The 23,807-nt window shown below is 48.8% G+C and overlaps 1 pseudogene; it reads left to right on the top strand.

Moving 5' to 3' along the window:
- Positions 1–268: 268 nt before the first annotated feature.
- The window catches only part of LOC8032840, a 43,466-nt pseudogene continuing 19,927 nt past the window's right edge, over positions 269–23,807 (top strand).

Raw genomic sequence — 23,807 nt, 5'->3', positions numbered from 1 at the left:
TTAAAATATGATATTGTTACACTGCGCCGTTTAGCACATATTCAGCAAAAACAAAACATTTTGTTTCCACTTTTTTGAACTATTATGCATAAATATGAACGATACAAATAACTGGATTAAAAGGTGACGATTATTGGGGTTAAAATATTTAATCGACGCCCAGCCCTAGAGAATGCATCAATTTTTAGACATGTATTGTAATCTTTCTATTCCTTTGTTAAGTGGAAGAAGTCCGGCTCTGTTGACCCGGGATCGTTTTCTGTCGGGGATGAAAGATGGAAGACTGAAGCCAGAGTGGAAAGGCCTTCAAGCCACTGTTCCAGGAGCTGTAAAGGCCTGGTTAGAAATCATCAAACATTTTGGAAGCGGCAAGGTGGGCAAAGTTAAAGAGCTTGCACATATTTTTTTATTTTTTTTTTGCAGAGTGTTTCTGGCTTTGATAATGTAAAGAATACCATCTCGAAAGCATTGCTTTGTGGGCACAAACACGGTCTGGTACTATTACTTTCAATACCTGTCGCTGCGTCACACTCGGGAGATCAGATTGGTTTGTCTCCGTCATTTTAATGCGATAGCGCTTACTGCCGCATGAAGCGGAGCCGCTGTTATTTGTGACCGCGAGAAAATGGCGGGGAAATTCCCTCCGCGCTACGGCTCTTAAAATGGCTGTGACGGGCCGGACTGGCTACGACGCAGCGGATAGTTCCGAGGAACGCCACCCCAAAGAGGAGGCCACTCTTAGCGCTCGGCCCGCGCGCCGCGGCACCCCTCCGCTCTCAGAGCCAGGCCGGCGGACCTCCACAGAGGCAGCCCGGCCGGCCTCTGCGGAAGATAGCGGGACGCGCAGCTTGTAGGAATACGCTACGTATACGAATGATTTCGTAATCCTACACGTAAGCGGTCTTAAGTGTTGTCCTGTAAGTTTTATTTGCCACTGCCATCAATTTTTTGGGGCTGCACAATTCACTGAACTCTTTCCGGTGTGAGGGAGAACACTCGAATACTAATTTAGTATTGGGACAGGTTGACTCGAAGGCGAAATTCAGGATCCGCTTCCGACCTGTAGACAAAACAAACATTGAACAGAAAAGCGGAAGCTTTTCTATTCAGTGTTTTCGAGTTTTATCTCAAAAGCAATCAAATTCTTCATAATTTTATCAAACGATGCTGATTGTTGATTAACACAGTTATTAAATTGGCTCTCCGATCCGGATTTCCGTTTGAACACATGAAGATATAGTCAGCTTATTTTTCCTTATTATTTTACCTTGAAGGAAAGATTGAACAAAAATGTATCTGAGGCTGGAAATCGCATGATCCTTTCTGCTTCAGGCTGATATCTTAAGACGTTGTAGGGTCACTCGTTTAACATGTTCACACTTCAAGTGGTTATTGCTTGCAGCTTGTTTGTGTATATTTGTCTATTTACCTGACCTTACAGCCTTAATCACATCTGCCATCGCCGAGTAGTGGTCACTCTATTGCTTCCCTAAATTGTCTGCAAAATAGATTTCAGGTTTTCCGCAAGAAATCCAGTCATACTTTCTGTTCCATATTCCAGTTTATACTGGTCTCTTCGGTAGGGTTGTTTTCATTAAAGACGTGAGCGTTCATCTGATGGTAAAGTGGGAATTGAGAGGGCGCGAAACTTATCCTTTTATTAATTTGTTTATGGTGTTGGTATTTTTGAGGGAGTTACAGGACTGAATTAATGTGCACATAGATAGAAAACAAAAATCAGTAACATTCAAGCGCACCTCACAAGCAGCAAATAACAAGCAACTGTAGTAACGGAAGACCAACGTCAGCACACGTCGTCAGGGTAACACACGGAATATGCACATTCCCTGCTTGCGTGAAAATGCAGGTATAAAATTTAGTGTTTCACAAGACGAACGGAAACACCACTAAGCGAAATTAATCATAATCGGAGGGTTAGCTAACGTTTACTGTACACCTGCTAAGAACACTTTTCGAAAACATTAATGTCGTTGTTGTCTATTATTTATGTTGTCAGAGCGTTAAATCTGCAATAGATCTGAGGAAGAATTAATATTTATATAACTATATTTTTTTATTTATCTATTAGATTCTGGCTTTAACGGCCATTTCTAAGAAGCCTTGGTAAGCGAGCCGTTTATATAACATACATTAAAAGAAATGTAACATACATTTTTTAGCATAAGCATGAAACTTAAGCACGGTATTTTTCGGCGATCAAGAAACAGCTGTATATTCTGCGGTGCAAGCATATTCCGTACTGATTTAATTCTGCGACAGTTTGAGAAGTTTCTTTATCCAGCACACACTCAAACGATTTCATACGACAGCGGCATACCCTCAGGTTTTTTCGTTTTAACGTATTTCCATCAAATACCTTTTTTTTTGAGGGGGGGGGGGGGGAGGGGGGGGTATCGTATTTACGGTTATGTTAAGAAAAGAACTTCGTCTTGGCAGTGGAGCAAAGGCTGTTGACATGTATGCTCCAGTTTAACCAAGAGGATATGGGGAAGCCGAGGTATTTATATTGTCACGGGTGGTGACCAGAATAACAATAAATAAACAGGAAGAACTAAACGTTTAATGTGGCGAACTTGTGCCAAAACAAAAAGAATAGAAAATAATAACAAAGCGTCGCGAGCGTCGAGGTCGGCGAGACAGCAGAGTCGAGCGCTGGGGCGAAACTGACTCGACAAGGTCGCGGGCGGCCTCTTATCTGGAGTGAGTCACTATCTCGAAGATTCGGCGGAGAAGGTTCGAGCGTAGCGCGCTCGGGGCGAGAATGAACAAGCACTTTCTAGAACAACAAAAACAAGGATGAACGATAGTTATGTCCGCAGCAAGAATGAACGAGAACTTTCTACAAGTCCGTGACCCCGCGCGCGGCATTATCCCCCCCTTTAAAAAGTGCATCGTCCCGATGCAGCACAAAACGAAGAACAACAAACAAAAACAAATCCAAAACAAAAAGGCAGCAGAATCGCGAGTCGCAGTTCACAGTTCACAGTTCACAGTTCGCCCGTCGACGAGAGTGGAAAGTTCTATCGTTCGTAATACGGCTTCAGCCGGACGACGTGCACCACCTCGGGTCGCGGCTGACGTCTTGCAGATGGGCGCGTTCCGTCGGGTAGAACTTCGTAGTTCAGATCGCCGAGGCGTCGGATGATCTTGTAGGGTCCGAAATAGCGTTTGAGGAGTTTTTCGCTGAGACCGCGACGACGTATTGGTGTCCAAACCCATACCCGGTCTCCGGGTTGAAAGTGGACGTCCCGGCGACGAAGGGTATACCGGCGTGCGTCGACTCGCTGTTGGTCTTGAATCTTGACTCTTGCCAGTTGACGAGCTTCCTCCGCGCGCTGGGAGATGAGTTGAGCGTCGTCGTTGACATCACCGGTTGGCACGTGAGGCAGCATGGCGTCGAGCGTCGTGGTAACCGTCCGGCCGTGTACCAGTTGGAACGGTGTCATTCCCGTGGTTTCTTGAACTGCTGTGTTGTACGCAAACGTGACGTACGGCAGCACCTCTTCCCATGTCTTGTGCTCTACGTCGACGTACATGGAAATCATGTCGGCGATGGTTTTGTTGAGTCTCTCCGTCAGCCCGTTGGTCTGTGGGTGGTACGCCGTGGTGCGACGATGGCTGGTGTGGCTGAGACGAAGGACTTCTTGCGTCAGCAGGGCCATGAAGGATGACCCGCGATCTGTAATCAGTACTTCAGGTGCGCCGTGTCGAAGGAGAATGGACTCGACGAAAAATTTGGCGACTTCCACGGCTGTTCCCGATGGCAGGGCTTTCGTCTCGGCGTATCGTGTAAGATAATCGGTCGCGACGATAATCCACCGATTTCCTTGCGTCGATGTTGGGAACGGCCCAAGCAAATCCATTCCGACTTGCTGGAAAGGCCTAGTCGGGGCAGGTATCGGCTGCAGGAGTCCTGCTGGCTTCGTCGGAGGCCTCTTACGTCGTTGGCACTCGTGGCACGACCTTGTGTACAGATGGACTGTTTTCGGGTGTCTCGGCCAGTAGTACTTGTCACGAATCCGGGCGAGCGTCCGGCTGTAGCCAAGGTGTCCAGCCGTCGGGTCGTCGTGGCATGCTTGAAAGATTTCTTCTCGCAGGCTGGCCGGAACAACCAGCAGCCAAGCAGGGTTGCTCGTTCCGAAGTTCTTCTTGAAGAGCACACCTCGCCGCAGAACGAAGCTTGACAAGTCTCGGGCCAAGACTCGCGGAACTGAACTTCCTTGGCCTTCGAGGTGTTCGATCACGGCGCGAAGTTCCGGGTCGTCTCGTTGAAGTGCTTCCATGTCGGCATCTGTCACTGCACCGAGAAAACGGGCGTCGTCGTCGTCGTCCGTGCTTTCGGGAGGAGATTCGACTGGGGCCCTAGACAAACAGTCGGCGTCGTTATGCTTGCGGCCAGACTTATGCACAATGGCCACGTCGAATTCTTGCAGTCGCAGACTCCAGCGAGCGAGGCGTCCTGACGGGTCCTTGAGGTTGGCGAGCCAACAGAGAGCGTGGTGGTCCGTGACAACGCGAAACGGGATCCCGTACAGGTACGGGCGGAACTTGGTTAACGCCCAGATGACAGCGAGACATTCCTTGTCGGTCGTCGAGTAATTTTTCTCTGCCTTGGACAGTGCCCGGCTTGCGTAAGCGATCACCCTCTCTGCTCCGTCTTGTCTTTGGACGAGTACCGCGCCGAGTCCGGCGTTACTGGCGTCCGTGTGAACTTCCGTTTCCGCTGATGGATCGAAGTGTCCGAGGATAGGGGGCGACTGGAGTCTTTCCCTCAGTTCGTTGAACGCTTGTTCTTGCTCCTCCCCCCACTGGAAGTTCACGTCGTCCTTGGTCAGATGCGTGAGCGGTGCAGAAATCTTGGCAAAATCGCGAACAAAACGCCTGTAGTAAGCGCACAGTCCAAGAAATCTTCTTACGGCTTTCTTGTCTGATGGCTTGGGAAATTCTGCAACAGCAGATGTGTTGGAAGAATCAGGGCTTACACCCTGAGCACTCACGACATGGCCCAGGAATTTGAGTTCGCCGTAAGCGAACCGACATTTTGACGGCTTTAGTGTCAGTCCAGCATTCTGGATAGCCTGTAGCACGGCTCGCAAACGTCTCAGGTGCTCGTCGAAGTCGCTTGCAAATACCACGACGTCGTCGAGATAGACGAGGCAGCTTTGCCATTTCAAGCCGGAAAGAACGGTGTCCATTACGCGCTGGAACGTCGCCGGTGCTGTGCACAGTCCGAACGGCATCACTTTAAATTCGTACAGTCCGTCCGGCGTGACGAAGGCAGTCTTCTCACGATCCCGTTCGTCGACCTCAATCTGCCAGTACCCACTCTTCAGGTCCATCGACGAAAAGTATCGGGCATGGCGCAGCCGGTCCAGAGTGTCGTCGATGCGTGGCAGCGGGTAGACGTCCTTTTTCGTTACCGCGTTTAGTCGACGATAGTCCACGCAGAACCGAAGAGTCCCGTCTTTCTTTTTCACCAGGACTACCGGTGAAGCCCACGGGCTGCTTGAGGGCTGGACAATGTCGTCATCGAGCATTTCTTGAACCTGCTTCTGGATGACTTCTCTTTCTTTCACGGAAACACGGTACGGCGACCGATGCACAGGAAGCGCGTTGTCTTCAGTGACAATTCGATGTTTCGCAACGGTCGTTTGGCGCACCTTTGACGACGTGGAGAAGCACTCATTGAACTCGGCGAGAAGGTCACTGAGCTGTCGTCGTTGTGGGGTAGGCAGGGTTGGGTCGATGTCAAACTGCGAAGGCGGCGTTATCTTAGGTGGCCACGAAGAGAGGTCTTCTGATATTCCGGCGATTGCGGCTGCGTCCGGGAGTTCCTCGGCGTGGCCCACGGCGGTGCCTCTCGTAAGGTGCTGGGCCTCCTGTCGGAAGTTCGTTATGAGTGCGACAGTAGTGCGTCCGTCTTGGAGCTCCGTGACGCCTCTTGCGATGCCGATCCCTCTTCCTAGAAGCAACTGGAGGCTTCCTTCGAGCAAAACGTCGCCACAGAAAGTCTCATCGACCCCGACGGGTACGAAAACACTTGACTGCGGCGGTAGGTTCACGTGGTTTGCGAGGACTCGTACCGCGGATGACGTCACTTTGGGGTCTTCCTGTGGTGGAGCAGGTTTTCGAAGCGTCAGCCGGTTTGCTCCGAGGTCGATGACGGCGCCATACTCGCAGAGGAAGTCCATTCCGAGGATAACGTCCCTCGAACAGTCTTGCAGAACGACGAACTTGACAGGGCACGTCTCACCGTGGATCTCGACGCGAGCAGTGCATCTCCCGACCGGTGTGATGAGGTGCCCTCCGGCGGTTCGTATCTGAGGTCCATCCCACGGCGTCGTGACTTTCCGAAGGCGACGGGAGAGCCTCCCACTCAAGACTGAGTAGTCTGCTCCAGTGTCCACGAGCGCTGATGCGTCGTGGCCGTCGATGACGACGTTTAGATTATTGGACACCGTTGCAGGGGCGTGGTTTCGATCTCTGGTAGCGTTCGAGTGGGGGCCCTCCGACGTTCGTGGAGGATCTTGGCGTCGGTCGTCTTCGGCAACTCCACCTCCAGGGGTTGCCGCGCCTAGTTTCCCCGGCGAGGAGCGAGGGGCGACAGGCTTTCACGTCGGGGTCGGTGCATCGGCGAAGCTGGACGTCGTGGCGACGGCGACCGGAACTCTCGGCGGGACGTAGGTTCGGGGGACTGAGGTCGTCGCAGGTACTCGTCGATCTCCCGAGGGCGTTCACCATAACGGGGTCGCGGGTCGTTCGGGTGGAACCCGCGAAGCCCGAGTCGTCGGTATGGGCATCGGCGGTAGGTGTGGTCCGCTTCCCCGCAATGGAAGCACAGAGGGCGTCGGTCGGGCGTTCGCCACACGTCGGTCTTGCGGGGTGCGCGAGGCTCCGGGCAGGCGTACTGGACCTGGTCGTCGTGGTGTCGGTCGTGCTGCGGCGCAGGAGACTGACGTCGGGGCGGCGCGACATAGGTGCGACGAGGAGGAGGCGGTGGCCGTCGAGCCACTGCGGCGTAAGTCAACGTGGGCTCCTCGGGGGCTGCCACGACGGCGGGAGCCTCTTTCTGGAAGGTTCTCTGGACTTCTTCCCGCACAACCTCGGCGATGGAGAGTGAGGCCGGGCGTACTGCAGCGGGCAGGAGCTTCTTGAGTTCCTCCTGGACGACTTCACGGATAATTTCATGGATGCCGGGCACGGTGGTGCCAAGGTCGGATCCGGATGTCGCCAGAGTGGTTACGCCGGGGTGTCGCTGGTAGTGTCTGGCGCGAGCTTGTAGGGCCCGTTCCATATTCGTCGCCTCCGTGACGAACCCGTCGACGGTTGTCGGGGGATTGCGAATGAGGCCGCCAAATATCTCACTTTTCACACCCCTCATCAAGTGGTGCAGCTTCTTCTCCTCGGTAGCCTGAGGATCGGCGCGGGCGCTCAGGCGGAGAACATCCTCAACGAAGCTGGTGACGCTCTCATGTAGGTCTTGGGTCCTTGTTCGCAGGAGATCTTCGGCCCTCTCACGTCGGTGTTGGCAGGCAAACGTCTTCTTCAATTCTTGCTTGCACACCTCCCACGACGTCAAAGAAGCCTCGTGGTTTTCCAACCAGTGCCTCGCAGTTCCTTCCATCGAAAAGTAAAGGTTCTGCAAGCAGTGCTCGGCTGACCACCCGTTATGGCGGGCCACCCGTTCATAGTGTTGCAGCCAGTCCTCGATGTCCTCGTGTGCGTCTCCGTGGAACGGCGTCGGAGTTTTGGGTGCGACGGGCAGGTATACGACGGCAGGAGCAGCCGGGGCCTGCGCCTGGTCGGCCATCGTCGTCTTCTTCGGCTTGGGCTTGTCCAGTAGCAAACCGTATTCAGGATCCTCTCCCTTGATGCGCCGGCTGGTCCGAGTTTCGGGTTCCGCGGGGAGTGGTCTTCTCACCGGGCTTGATACCGGACTTGCACTGCGGGATCTTGGAGGGGAACGCTGTACAGGCATGCGGTACCCCGCACCTCCACCAAAATGTCACGGGTGGTGACCAGAATAACAATAAATAAACAGGAAGAACTAAACGTTTAATGTGGCGAACTTGTGCCAAAACAAAAAGAATAGAAAATAATAACAAAGCGTCGCGAGCGTCGAGGTCGGCGAGACAGCAGAGTCGAGCGCTGGGGCGAAACTGACTCGACAAGGTCGCGGGCGGCCTCTTATCTAGAGTGAGTCACTATCTCGAAGATTCGGCGGAGAAGGTTCGAGCGTAGCGCGCTCGGGGCGAAAATGAACAAGCACTTTCTAGAACAACAAAAACAAGGATGAACGATAGTTATGTCCGCAGCAAGAATGAACGAGAACTTTCTACAAGTCCGTGACCCCGCGCGCGGCAATATTAACGAACTTGTTCAATACTTTAAATCAAAAGCTGGACGCTTTGTTGCGGCTAGAAGGTTCGTAAATGATTAGGGGTAAAACAGCGGAACGCCACACGGATTAAGTAAAGGCGAGGCAGTACAGAGCGTTGTGCTGTCTCGCCTTTTACCGGAGGCGTACACTAATAGGGTAACTTGTTTCTTTCCGTGGGTGTTAACAAACAGCACTGTCATGTCGGCGCTAATTTTATTTTAATAATTACCTTTACCACTGCTGCACTAACTCGAAGGAAGAGAATGACGGCACCTGGTCTTCATGGCAAGACATATATCAGTACCGCAAGCAGTCATGTGTGGACAAGCGAACAAGAATACTTGACCTTATTTCTTATATATAGTTCATATAACAAAATAATAAAAAGAACCACAAAACAAATTTCTGGCGAACTCTCAAACATACGCTTACAGTTCTTAAAATGTATTTATATTATTCCAGAGAATTACCCCCAGTGGTGGCAATATTTGGGCACGCCGAGCAAAAGGCACGCAGCCGAAGGCCTTTGAGAGATCTAAACAGATCGCAGTAATTTCCCCTCTACTCATGAAACATTAAAAAGATGATACAATAGATAGTGATTCTCTAGTCCTCTTAGTTGACAAAACACTCTTGAATGGTTAAGAGAACTGTACAGCTTTTTCGATACAATATATTCTGCAGCAACTTACTTAATGGAGCAGTAAGAGATATTGGCCTATAATGTTTAAATGAATGATAACAAAGACACACACACACACACACACACACACATATATATATATATATATATATATATATATATATATATATATATATATATCGAATGCTGCTACTATCGCTGAAAACCAGTTAAAAGGTACTGAAAGCCTTTCTAAATTTGGGTTGTGAGTAGCACAAATAATTGAAAACCACTCTTCATAACGTTTCAAATATACTTTGGAAATTTCGTCAGGTCACAGACATTTTTTGTGCCATTTGAATTAGCCAAGCAAAAATATCGTCCTCACAGATATTGAGATATGTTCGAGTCGAGAGTCTTTTGGGACTCCTCTCACCACTAGCTTAAAATATGTGACTACTCTCCACAAAACAGATTAAAGAAAACTTAATTTGAATTCTTCTTTTTTAAGACGCTGAGTCCGTAAGAAAAGGTGCTACCTATTATATTTCTTTTTTTTTTTTTCAAAAGAGGTGTTTAGTTTCTGCACTGATTAGTCTCAGTAAAAACAAATACTATACCATAATGCCGGTAATACTGTAATGCTAACGTTTGCTACAATCTTCGTGCTAATCTTCGGAATATTTTGAAATGCAACAAAGAAATTAGGGACAGCTGAATGTAATGTTATAAAGAGACATAGAGCAAACTGTAGTTCCCTATTTACCTAAAATAGGCACAGATTGTTTTCTAATCTGCTGATATCGTGTACGAATATTTCGTTCCATAAAAGCGATGACCGGACGTGTTGGGGGCGCTACAGCCAACGGGAGTCTCTAAAAATTACATAAAATATATATTTCAAGCTAAACGCGTGTATACCATACACATGTATTATCCATGTTTCTGTAGAGATGAGTTATATGTGACTACATTCTCTACCGAACGTTCTTAGGCTTAAAAGAAGGGCAATGAATGTCGTTTTTATTATTATTCTACCTACTTCGAACCAATATACATGAGTTCGATTTTACGAAAGTATGGAATATTTAGTTATAACCCTATGGCGTTGAGTATACAAAGTTTTTATTAATGCTAAAAATTATAAATATTTTTTTTAAAATAAATATCGTTGTCGTGAAGTTGATGTCACGTTATTCATCCAAAGTTTGATGTGTGTATTTTTTTAATATCTGTTTTCTTTTTCAGCTTGATATGGCCAACTTGTTTGAAGCTGCATATCTACGGCGAGAAGGGTTTTCCGGTTGGGAAATGGTGCGCTAATGAATAGGCGCTTCGTCAATCCAAGCTGCAGAGCATGCACGGAGGAAGTACATTTCTCGATAGAGACGGATTAGTTCCCGCTCACGGAGGTGTGTGGAAAAATGTTCCACTGGCGGGGTTACTTAGGGTGAGCTCTGTTAACTACAAGTCGCGTACTACGAGTTACCAAGCCCTGGACTGCCTGATAACTAAAAAAAGAAAAACGTTTTGTGGAAACGTGATTAATTTGCGTATATGGAAATAATTTGCCCATTTAATGGATAGGTCACTCCTAACTAACAATTTTTTTTCGGGAACTTTATTCGGGTATACGCCCTTCCCTTCACGTTGCTAACTTTAATGTTTCTTTCTTAAATTGCTTATTATCTATGGATAACAGGATTCTGAGTGTAGCGCGCTTAAGAATTAGGGGACTCGAGCTGAAATCTTCCGGAAATACCGATTGCGCCGTACCGTTTAGTTTGTTCCCGATATTTGGATGTAACTACTGCGCTGTCAGAATGTTACAATCGCAGCTCCTGACGCTCCATTTGCCAGTGCAATTAGTGACATTTTCTATTTCGATGAATAAGTTACTTGTTCTTTTATGAATGTATGTGTTTATTTGGTTCATGATTGTTTTGATATTTTTGTCTCTACCGTACCTTGGCCTTCAAAACTTGGTGGGCTTTTATGAAATGAAAATTGTGCTATATGAGCCTTGATGTTAAGGTCAGCAACTTCAGTACGTTTGACTGAATTTCATGTGGTTGTATAAGTCTAAAACTGCAGCGAAATGAAAGCAATATATATATATATATATAGAGAGAGAGAGAGCGTTTTCTTTTAAGCTTAACAGAATTTTTAACAAGAAACCATGAAAGCTAGAATAATGCGGTTTGCGCAGGCGAGTTATACGGCCAGGGGGACGTAATAGAGGAGGATATTCGTAACATTCAGTCAGCTAATTAGTGAACATTTGTTAATAAAATTTTTAATTAATGAAAATAGACATATAGTTTCAATTGAAACTTGCTCAGCGTCACCGAAAACCGCTAAATCAGTATTTTTCAGAAAGACTTTGAACGCGTGAGTAGCGTAGTTGTGCACTAAAGTTACCACTTGTGGAGCAGGTAGAAGGCTGGGGCTAGATAAGAGACGGAAAATTCGCGCGGGCGCCTTATCGCAACCGCTAGCTTTGTACGTGCTCCACGAGTGCTAACTTTAGTGCACTACTACGCTTCTCACGCGCTCAAAGTCTTTATGAAAATGACTGATTTAGGGGTTTTCGATGACGCCAAGCACGTTTCTAATTGAAACTATATGACTATTTTTATTAATTAAAAAGTTAATAACCGATTTTTAACTAATTAGCCGACTGATCGTTACGATTATCCTCCTCTATTATGTCCCCCTGGCCGTATAACTCATCTGCACAGACCGCATTAATCTAGCTTTCTTGGTTTCTTTTTAAAAATTCTGTTAAGCTTAAAAAAAAACACCCTGTATATATATTTTATTGTTGAGTCGTCACAATTACAACGCTCTTTTAGCTTGGCATATACATAAGCGTAGTTGGAAAGTTAAAATTTTGCGAATATATTTTTTAGATAACTAAAACAAGATATTTTGTTACGTGAACTGTTAATGTACATGGCATTAGCAAAATACTCCCCCTATGTAACGGATGCTTCTTCATTTCAGAAAATTGCAGCAGAAGGAATCGGTGCATTTTATGAGGGCCCCGTGGCTTCAGGCATTGTAAACGCCGTGACGAGTGCCGGTGGCATAATGTCCCTGTATGACCTTCAATCTCACATGAATTCTGTGGAGCCGGGAATGGTACCTCCAGTGTCAACTTCGTACCGTAAAACCACAGTTCACACGACGCCCCTACCGAGCCAAGGAGCTATACTACTCGAAGCGCTTAACATTCCGGAAGGTTGCGACATCTCAAGTACGTATTCATTTAGTGTTGGACATTGAATGAAATTGACGTCTGTTTTCGGAATTGGGTTCAAGGCAGGAAACGTCTGTAGGCGAGGTGCCTGTCTTCTACTGTCCTTGGACACGGAAATAAATGAAAAAATTAACCGATCTCTTGTAAAATCTGCTTTAGGCCTTTTACAGGCTTTGTTTTTGTTACCAAGCCTGTCGTTGAGTATTTCTCTTGTCATTATCGCACTCAACTAAATCGTTTCTAAAAGACAAGTCAATCAACCCATGAAATTATTCGCAAGATCGGTTTGCGCCCTAATTAAATTCTTGTAATGGTTCATTGTTATGGCAATCTGTGTCATCAGTCAACAACAGTGTTATAATTACCTGATATACAGATGTTTGGTAGATTGTGGCATTTATGAGCCTGATGTGAAGATATACGAGAAAAAAATGAAATGGATACTTTACTGACGAGTCCATCTCAGCCTTTCCGATATGAATCTATAGGTGTTCAAGCTGCTAAAATAATTTATTTTAGTAATCAGGATATTGAAACCTCGAATATATATATTATTTCGAGGATAAAAAATAGGTGGTCTGGCAGAGAGAAAGAACCCAATGGTTGAGGGAAGAAGAATAGGATTACTTGGTTCTTTGCTTGCAACGGAAAATGTCATCTCGACTTTTTACCATCTCAATCACCTGTAAATAAGCCCCACTTTTAGCGTAACATTCTTTGTTGGAGGTGCGGCGTACAGTGATTGCCGACCTGGATCTGCGAAAGCAACGTCTCTTGTCTGCGCCCTTCATGACCAATGCGTCCGGCACCCCACATGAAGGCGTATCTTCTGGGTCAATCCCACCCCCAGTGCAGAGGCAACCTTTGGTCCTCGCCAAGTCTAGCGACCCTGGGCCTTTCACCTGCACCGGCGAGTAAGAAGTAGAACAATTGAAAGATCTCTACGAGAGAGAGGGCCCTCTAGCATTACGGCAGCATAATCATGCTAGCAAACGTACAATTCTAATTGAGAGATACAGCTCTCACATGGTTCCAGGCCCACAAAGAAGAGCTTAAATTTCGGAATGTCTTCAAGTCAAAATTGGAAGACCTCTTTGGTCATCCAACTGAATGCCAGCTCACTGAAAAGCAAAAAATGGCATGAAGAGTGTTCAGATCCACGGAATCCTGTCACCTACAGGGTGCGGCCGTAAAAACTTTCAGATTTGGCACGCCTAGCAAAAATCGAATTTCAAACGTGCATACCTGAAATGGGGCACACGAACGTCGTTTATTCCAAAGTTTTTTGCCTATTTTTTTCAGACGTCAACTCGGGAGTAGCGAATTATTAGAACGATAACAAAAATGGCAGACGTGCGTTTCCTATGGCCTATATACCCGCCCGTTCGCCGTCTGCAATCTAGTTCGCGACGGCGCTCCCAGGTAGCGCACTGAACGCAAAAACGCAGAAAACGCCGCACGAAAGGCTGGCGTCGGGCAAAATAATCGCGAAAAAAAGTGATTTTTACGAAATATATGAACGATTACACCCTTTTACTTGAAATTTAAAAACTGGCGGACGCCCTCGTTGAATAAAAGTATATTCTAAAGCAGACGAACGTGTGTCTTCCTTTGTCGTCTGCTTATCTGTTGACGGGTCCGTTCCCGGTGAAAACTCAACTTTGGATTCAAGAGTGCCGCTGCTGAGGCATCTTGATTGCTCCTATTTATTGTTTTTGTTGCACTATCTGCTGCAGTTATTATCAAAATATTTTCCGCGCCACCCTGCGATGCCGCAATACTCGGCAAATGAGTGTGCCCAGGCAGCGAAGTGGTACGGGGAGCGGAACTCGGTGGCCACAGCACAACGAAAATTTCACACTGCATTTCACAAACGCCTGCCTTCACGCCAGACATTTTTTACTTGGGAGAATCGTTCTGCGAGCGGAGAAGACTAAACAGAAGTATTCAGTCAATGAACGTGAGTGCCTGTTGAAAAATTAGGAGCTCATCGAAGCGGTACTTGCTGTCTTCGAGAGCGACCCGCAAATGTCAACAAGACGAGTAGCCAGGTTGCTTGGAATTTCGGAAAAAAGCGTACGACGGATTCTGCGGAAAAATAATTTGCGCCCGTACAGGATGCAAGTTGTCCGAGCCCTGCATGACGGCGACAACGTCCGACATTTAGAATTTTGCAAGGCGGATCTGTTGCCAATTAAGAGCAATTTCCTTTATTTAGTGATAAAGTAAACTTTCACCTTGATGGACGTGTGAACCGTCAGAACAGCAGGATATGGGCTCGCGAAAACCCTCATGCCGTGGACGAACGGCATCTCCATTCACCGTATGGGGTGGGATTTGGCGTGAAGGCATAGTGGGCCCCTTTTTTGTTGACAGCACCGTTAACGCAAATGCCTATACTTGGACATGCTTAATAGTTTATACTTCCTCCATCCTTCACTTGAACCAACACGCTCTTCTCCGAAGCGGAAATGCTCCCTGAGCTTGAAAGGTACCAGATGACAAAAAGAAGCCGTATATTCATGCAGAATGGGGCGGCTCCCCATTACGCAAAGAGTGTGAGGGCACGGCTCAATAACACGTTCCCTCGGCGGGGGATGGGTCGGATGTCAGACTATATGGACTGGCCCCCACAATCCCCAGACTTAAATATGTGCAACTTTTTCGTGTGGGGATTTATGGAAGGACGTGTCTATAAGAATAGGATCTCCAGCGTGGAAGAGCTGAAAGAAAAAAATTGAGGGCGCGTTCCTCGAGATCCACGATGGGATGCGCGAAAGAGCTTTCCTGGCGTACGAAGCTCGACTTCGGCTTTTCGTGTCTGTAAACGGCGGGCACATCGAATCGGCCGAACCCTAGTCGTTTAAAGGGCCGCTGCAGCATCAACATTATTTTAAATCACCGTTACAAAAGAGGCATATCAGAATATGTATTATTCAAGAATAAATAATTGAATAAACACACAACTTCCACTTCCTGACGGAATTTAAACTATTGGTTTCCCTCTTACTTTCGTCTCTCGTGCTGCTTGCGGCACGCGGAAAGCACAGTAGAGGCTGCTGATAGAGGTACCAATGAGAAACCAGCAAAAAGACGACTATCTCTCTCAAATACCAGCCATTTTATCACCGGCCCGCCGAAATGACTCTAGCGCCATAAATATTGTTCCAATTAATATGATTTCTCGTTTTTTACAAATATTTCTTGCGACATGTGTGTTAATTATACCCATGCTGTATCAAAGAAATATTACTTTATGAGTTACAGCTGCCGTGTAAAAGTCAGAATGAATTGATAACTCAAAACGAACTTGTCTGCAACGGTATGGCAAAGGTAGCAGCACCACTTGCTATTCCAGGCTGTTAATAAAGGATCTCGTCATATCATGGCGTCTTCTTGCTTGCATGACGATCTGTACAAACTTGACTCGAAACAGGTGATTTCAACAATTGTTCATATGTTTCGTTAAAATCACTTTTTATCATGATTATCTTGCCCGACGCCAGCCTTTCGTGCGGCGTTTTACCCGTTTTTGCGTTCAGTGTGCCACCTGGGAGCGGCGTCACGAACTAGATTGCAGACGGCAAACGGGCGGGTATAGGCCATAGGAAACGCACGTCTGCCATTTTTGTTAACGTTCTAATAATTCGCTACTCCCGAGTTGACGTCTGAAAAAAATAGGCAAAAAACTTTGGAATAAACGACGATCGTATGCCCTATTTCAGGTATGCACGTTTCAAATCCGATTTTTGCTACGCGTGCCAAATATGAAAGTTTTTACGGCCGCACCCTGTACATCCAGGACGTCCTCCCCCTCTGCCCTAAGATAATCCTGAAATGCACCAGCTTGACCAGATTGAAAATATCCTCAAGGGAATAGCGGATGGTGCTTTTCAGCTTCTGATCATCAAGGACTTTAGGACTGCTCAGAATGTGCTCAAGGAATGCCGTCGGTTTGAGGCTGCAACACGTTGTGGAATCGCACACGTTTGAGAGATTGCCTAACACCCCTTCGAATTCATAAGGTGAGGATACTAACAAGATGTCAACTATAATATAGAAAACAAATCTTCGCCGCGAACTTGAAGTTATGATACTGTCGAACACCGCTGCCACTTCTTCCGACTTGGCGACGACCGCTGTGTGTATCACTGCCGTACAAAGCGTCGTCAGGAAAGAGTTGGACAGGCTTTGTGCCTCTGCTCAGAGCCCACGGTGACGCATCCGTCTGAGGCACATTCCCATGCGGCCGACTGCTACAACTTCGGTTTACCAGCTGAGACACCGGGGTTTATTCCAAGCCGCCGTCAAGACCCTGCTGAGCGGCGCACCCCTGACAACAGTCTTATCGGCTTCAACTGCAGCAGGGCAGGCCGTGTCGCTCGCTACTGCCGCAATACCTAGAGCGCACAACTTCCGTTTACAGCTTCAGACCATCGGTCATACAATGGTCAGCAATCTTCCTTTTCAAATCGCCGCAATCTTCAAGACGGCAAATTCCATGTCCTGTCGCATAATCATCGCTCGCCGTCTCCAACCCCGCTGCCAATTCCTCTCGCCTTTTACCCGCCGGCTTTCGTCGACGTCTTTCATTTCAAAGCGTTCGTAAAACTGAACTGTGCAGCCTCAGGAGGTGAGGCTGGATGCCAAGGTTCGCCCCAAGATTCTCTTCCCATCACTTTTGGCACCACCCGTAACCGAGGCCCGTTAATATTGACAGTACACCGGTGCATGCACTTGTGGACACAGGTGCCGCTACTTCCAAATGCAAAAACAGATCCAAAGACAATAAAAAAAAAGCTTTGTCCCCCACCCAACACAAACACTATACGAGGTGCTGAGGAAGGAAAGGAAGAAAGGTCAGAAAGGAAGACAAAGAAGTTAACCTGGCGTATTTTGTCCCGGTTTGCTGCTTTGTTTTGGGGGAGAGGGGTGAGAGGATTAAAGGAGTCCAATTTATTTTACCTTATAATTTAATATTATATGTAACAATACTAAAGAGAAACAATATTTTTTTGGGGGTGTGATTAACGAAAATGAAAGGATTTGAAGGAATCGCTGAATTTATTGGCAAGAATAACACCTTGAACATAAATATTTTATTCCACTCTCAACATTCCATTGTGTGTATTCCCACCAGGCACCGAGTCACCAAAATCTACTGATAGCCTAACAAATAGCAAGGCTGAAAATATATTTAGACCTAAGAAACAAGATATACTGCGATAGTATTGAGTTTGGCAGTAACGCTTCAGGTTCTTACGTCATGGTCGGTGCTGCAGCGGAGGTCGTGCTTTAAGTATAAACAATTTAAGCCACTCACTTCGCCATGCTTTCTCTCTGTATTGAATCGAGTGGCTCGTACAAATGATTTGAGTAAATATAGACGCACCATATTCGGTAGAATCAAAGTTATAATCGACGTGTTTGTGTGGTTCCCGTTGAAAAATTTGCTGAGGTGTCTTGATGCAGGTTACACGTTGAAGCCAGTTGAGATTTATCATCTGATGATTGAAGCACTAAGATTGGCCTTTGTCGACGGACTGTCATACGTTGCGGACCCGAAATATGGGTCAACAGACATTATGATCAGCAAGGAGCATGCCCGACAAAGGCGAGCTTTCATCGACCTCCAAAGGTGAATAATGTTCCCTAATGTACTCGCTGAAAATAATTCGAAAACTGTTTTATTTACTCCCTGAATTGGTTACAAGGGGAAGTTTATGAAACACATGCACCTCCAGTGCAGAGTATGTAGAGGGTTAATGGGAGTTTGATTAAAAATAAAGACAAAAAGTCTAGGGGTTATAGAGTAATATTTCTTCAAATAAACGCAATTTTCGCCGATATGTTTCGTTTTCCGGTTTATAATATTCATTGCTGCTTCTCGCTTGAATAGAGCTCTTACACTGAAAGGACAGTTTGTACTTCATACTACGCTAATGGTTCAGGTCATCACCGCAAGTATAATTTGGAGGCCACAAACCAACCGGCACAATTTCACTTATTTATAACTTTATTTGGAGATGCTGTCCAGCACTAAGGATCACAAAATACACCCACCAAGGTTCACATCTCATCGTCATCTCATCGACATCTTAATTTTTATTCTAGATAATTTGTTTGCTAGATGACAGGGTATTGTTTTTTTTAACCACTGATTACGTTGTGATGTTGTTTCAATCGATTCAAACCAAAAACAAATGACTACCGAATATTTTCGTCGAATACTTTTAGATATTTTATATGGACTGAACTTTCAGATACTTCTTGTCATTATGGTCTCGGTGCATCGAACTTTACAAAAAGGAAAACCAAATATATACATATATATATATATTGTCACGGGTGGTGACCAAAAACAATAGATAAACAGGAAGAAATAAACGTTTAATGTGGCGAACTTGTGCCAAAAATAAAAGAGTACAAAAGATAATAACAGAGCGTCGCGGGCGTCGAAGTCGGCGAAACCACAGGATCGAGCGCTGGGGCGAGTCTGGCCCCGCTCGCCTTGCAGAATCCCTTATGTACCCTCGTGGGTTTCTGGATCGTTCGGTGTAGAAGGTTCGGCGCGTAGAACATTCTAACCTCGAATCAGCAAGACGGTTTTCGAATTCACTAGAACATCACATTACAGTGTCAACAAAAATTAGTAGCCGCGGCCAGGAATCGAACCCCGGCCTTTTGCGTGGAAAGCAAGCGCGATAACCGTTATGCCACGCGCGCGCTGTCTACTTGGCCAGCTGCGCGCGCTGCATTACTCCCCCCTTTAAAAAGTGCATCGTCCCGATGCAACCCAAAAACAAAACAAAACAAATAAAAAGAACGGTAAACTAAAGAGTCATTTGGAACACATAAGGTCCACAGTCCTATCGAGCGTAGTACGGCTGCAGTCGCACGACGTGGACGACTTCCGGTCGTGGAGGGCGGCGTGACGAAATCCGTGTTCCGTCGGGCAGCACCTCGTAGTTCAGATCTCCGAGTCGACGAAGCACTTTGTAGGGTCCAAAGTAACGTTTCAGGAGTTTCTCGCTGAGACCGCGGCGGCGAATCGGTGTCCACACCCACACCCTGTCTCTGGGCTGGAAGTGGGCGTCCCGACGACGAAGGTTGTAGCGGCCAGTGTCGACACGTTGTTGAGCCTTAATCCGGAGTCTGCCGAGCTGACGGACTTCTTCTGCCTTTTGGGAAACCACCTGGGCGTCGTCGCTTTTGTCGACAGCCGGTTCGTGGGGCAACATAGCGTCCAGCATTGTCGTTACCTTGCGCCCATGCACCAGTTGAAAGTGTGTCACTCCAGTGGTCTCTTGTACGGCCGTGTTGTAGGCAAATGTGACGTACGGCAACACCTCGTCCCATGTCTTGTGCTCCACGTCGACGTACATAGAGATAATGTCAGCGATGGTCTTGTTGAGTCTCACAGTTAACCCGTTGGTCTGCGGGTGGTACGCCGTGGTGCGACGATGGCTGGTGTGGCTGAGACGAAGGACTTCTTGCGTCACCTGGGCCGTGAATGATGATCCACGGTCTGAGAGCAGGACTTCGGGAGCGCTGTGCCGGAGGACGATGGACTCGATGAAGAACTTCGCGACTTCAACAGCCGTTCCTGATTGAAGGGCTTTTGTCTCGGCGTACCGCGTGAGATAATCGGTTGCGACGATGATCCATCGGTTTCCTTGCGTCGCCGGTGGGAAAGGTCCGAGTAAATCCATACCGATTTGCTGGAATGGGGCAGATAGCGGCGCAATAGGCTGAAGAAGTCCTGCCGGTCTCGTCGGTGACTTCTTTCGTCGTTGACACTCGTGGCAAGATCGGGTGTAGTAGTGCACTGTCTTCGCAAGCTTGGGCCAGTAGTACTTTTCGCGTATCCTGGCAAGAGTCCTGCTGTAACCAAGGTGTCCCGCCGTCGGGTCATCGTGGCAGGCTTGAAAAATTTCTTCTTGAAGACTGGAAGGGACCACCAACAGCCACGCCGTGCTGTTGTCGCTGAAGTTCTCCTTGTAGAGCACACCTTGTCGGATGGAGAAGGTTGGCAGTGTTCGTACAAAACCGCGGGGAACGGCGCTTCCTTGTCCCTCCAGGTGCTCGATGAGTTCTCGCAGCTCAGGGTTGTCTCGTTGGAGTTCTGCCATGTCGCTGACATCCAGTGCGCCGAGGAAACACTCATCGTCGTCCTCTTTGGTGTAGGAAGGACCGGCCTCGACTGGGGTCCTCGACAGGCAGTCGGCGTCATTGTGCTTCCGGCCGGACTTGTACACCACGGTCATGTCGAACTCCTGCAGTCGTAGGCTTCACCGGGCGAGGCGTCCGGAAGGGTCCTTTTGATTCGCCAGCCAGCAGAGCGAGTGGTGGTCTGTGACCACGCGAAAAAGACCTCCATACAAATACGGGCGAAACTTTGTTATTGCCCAGACGACAGCGAGGCACTCCTTTTCAGTCGTTGAATAGTTCCTCTCCGCGTTAGACAGGGTCCGACTTGCGTATGCGATAACTCGCTCTGCTCCTTCCTGCACTTGGACGAGTACCGCACCCAGTCCGGTGTTACCGGCGTCGGTGTGGATCTCGGTTTCAGCAAACTGGTCGAAATGGCCAAGAATCGGGGGCGTCTGGAGTCGTCGTTTGAGCTCGTCGAATGATCTCTGGTGTTCGTCTGTCCACTCGAACTTTACGGCGTCCTTCGTGAGATGTGTCAGCGGTGCGGATAGTTTTGCAAAGTCTCAAACAAAGTGCCTGTAGTAGGCACGGAGTCCGAGAAATCTTGCTGCCTTCTTGTCAGACGGCGGCGCAAATGCAGCTACGGCGCGGGCCTTCTCGGGGTCAGGTAGAACACCTTTGTTGTTCACGACGTGGCCGAGGAACTTTAGTTCTCCATAGGCGAACCGACACTTTGTTGGCTTGAGTGACAGGCCGGCGGTCTTGATGGCTTGAAGCATGGCTCGAAGTCGTCTGAGGTGTTCGTCGAAATCTCGTGAGAATACCACGACATCGTCCAGGTAGACGAGGCAGCTCTGCCATTTCAAGCCGGCAAGGACGGTGTCCATAACGCGCTGGAAAGTTGCCGGTGCTGTGCACAGCCCGAACGGCATTACTTTAAACTCATACAGTCCATCCGGCATGACGAAGGCTGTCTTCTCACGATCTCGTTCGTCGACCTCAATCTACCAGTACCCGCTCTTCAAGTCCATCGACGAAAAGTATTGGGCGTGGCGCAGCCGGTCCAGGGTGTCGTCGATGCGTGGCAGCGGGTAGACGTCCTTTTTCGTCACAGCGTTCAGTCGACGATAGTCCACGCAGAACCGCAGGGTTCCGTCCTTCTTCTTTACAAGGACGACTGGGGACGCCCATCGACTTCTTGAGGGTTGAATGATGTCGTCGTCGAGCATCTTTTGGACTTGATCTTGAATCACTTTCCTTTCATTTAAGGAGACTCGATACGGCGGCCGGTGGACAGGGAGTGCGTCGTCGTCAGTAATAATGCGATGTTTCGCCATTGGTGTTTGGCGAACTTTCGATGTCGTGGCAAAACAGTCACTGTATTCGGCGAGGAGATCAACCAGTTGCCGGCGCTTCGGAGCTGGGAGCTCGGGGTCGATGTCGAGCGGCGTTGGCGTCGTGCTCTTGTGCTGTAGCGACGAGGTTTCCTCGGAGATTACGGTGACCACGGCTGGCGCCTGAAGCTCCTCGACGTGGCCCACGGTGGTACCCTTCGTTAGGTGCTGCGACTCCTCTCGAAAGTTGGTCACAAGAACAGTTGTACGCCCTTCTTGGAGATCCGTTACGCCTCTTGCGACACCAATTCCTTTTTCGAGGAGCAGTTGGACGCTGCCTCCGAGAAGAGCTTCACCGTGCATGGCTGCATCGGTTATAACGGTGACGAAAACACTCGACCGCGGTGGTAGGTTCACATGGTCGGCGATAACTCGGATAGCAGTTGACGTCGTGTTGGTCTCCACCGGTGGCAGGACAGGCTTTCGCAGCGTCAACTGGTTTGCCGCGAGTTGGATTACGGCGCCATACTCCCAGAGAAGGTCCATTCCGAGGATAACGCCCCTCGAACAGTCTTGCAAAACGACGAACTTTGCAGGGCATGTCTCTCCATGGATCTCGACGCGAGCAGTGCATCTCCCGACTGGTGTAATGAGGTGTCCTCCGGCGGTTCTTATTTGTGGTCCATCCCACGGCGTCATGACTTTTCGAGGTCGGCGGGCGAGCCTCCCACTCAGGACTGAGTAGTCTGCTCCAGTGTCCACGAGTGCCGACGCGTCGAGGCCGTCGATCACAACGTTGAGGTTGTTGGACACCGATGCAGGAGCGTCGTTGTGATGCGTGGCGTCGGGAGAGTGGGAGCGCTCCGTCGTTCTTGGAGGTTCTTTACGTCGGTCTTCTTCGGCAACTCCACCTCCAGGGGTTGCCGCGCCTAGTTTCCCCGGCGAGGAGCGTGGGGCGACAGGCTTTCACGTCGGGGTTGGTGCATCGGCGAAGCTGGACGTCGCGGCGACGGCGACCGGAACTCTCGGCGGGACGCAGGCTCGGGGGACTGGGGTCGTCGAAGGTACTCGTCCATCTCCCGAGGGCGTTCACCATACCGGGGGTGCGGGTCGTTTGGGTGGAATCCGCGCAGCCCGAGTCGGCGGTATGGGCATCGGCGGTACACATGGTCGGCTTCCCCGCAGAGCGGGCGTCGGTCAGCCGTTCGCCACACGTCGGTCTTCCTCGACGAGGGTTGCTCCGGGCGGACGTTCTGGATTTGCCCTTCCTGGCGTCGAGGATACTGTTGCATCGGAGGGTCTCGTCGAGGTGGCGCCGTGGCCTCGCGGTTAGCTTGCGGTGGTCGTCGGGCCATGGCGGCGTAGCTCAAAGTCGGCTCCTCTGGCGTCGTCGTGTCGATCGGAACCTCAGGTTGGAAAGCCCGGTGAAGTTCATCTCGCACGACCTCGGCGAGCGACAGGGAAGACGGGCGATCCATAGCGGGGAACATCTTGCGGATTTCTTCCCGGATGACTTCACGGATGATGTAACGGATGCCTGGGAGGTCGGTACCAAGGTTGTATCCGGACGTCGCCAGAGTAGTCACGCCAGGGTGTCGCTCGTAGTGTCTGGCACGTGCTAGTAGGGCACGCTCCATATTCGTCGCCTCCGTGACGAACCCGTCCACAGTTGTCGGGGGATTGCGAATGAGACCTCCGAATATCTCGCTTTTCACACCCCTCATAAGGTGTCGAAGCTTTTTCTCCTCTGTAGCCTGAGGATCGGCGCGGGCGCTAAGGCGAAGAACATCCTCGACGAAGCCGGTGACGCTCTCGTTGGGGCCCTGGGTTCTGGTTCGCAATAGGTCCTCGGCTCTCTCTCGGCGGTGGTGGTTGCTGAACGTAGCCTTGCGATCGGTCTTGAACATGTCCCACGACGTCAAAGAGGACTCATGATTCTCGTACCAGTGCTTGGCGGTGCCCTCAAGCGAAAAATAGACGTTGTTCAGGCGCTGCTCGTCGGTCCAGCAATTGTGGCGGGCAACGCGTTCATAC

The sequence above is a fragment of the Ixodes scapularis genome, unplaced genomic scaffold (genome assembly GCF_016920785.2).
Source record: "Ixodes scapularis isolate PalLabHiFi unplaced genomic scaffold, ASM1692078v2 PGA_scaffold1__304_contigs__length_218370807, whole genome shotgun sequence".
Lineage (NCBI taxonomy): Eukaryota > Metazoa > Arthropoda > Arachnida > Ixodida > Ixodidae > Ixodes > Ixodes scapularis.
Note: the sequence above shows the minus strand (reverse complement) of the source record. Positions and strands in the feature narration are given on the sequence as shown.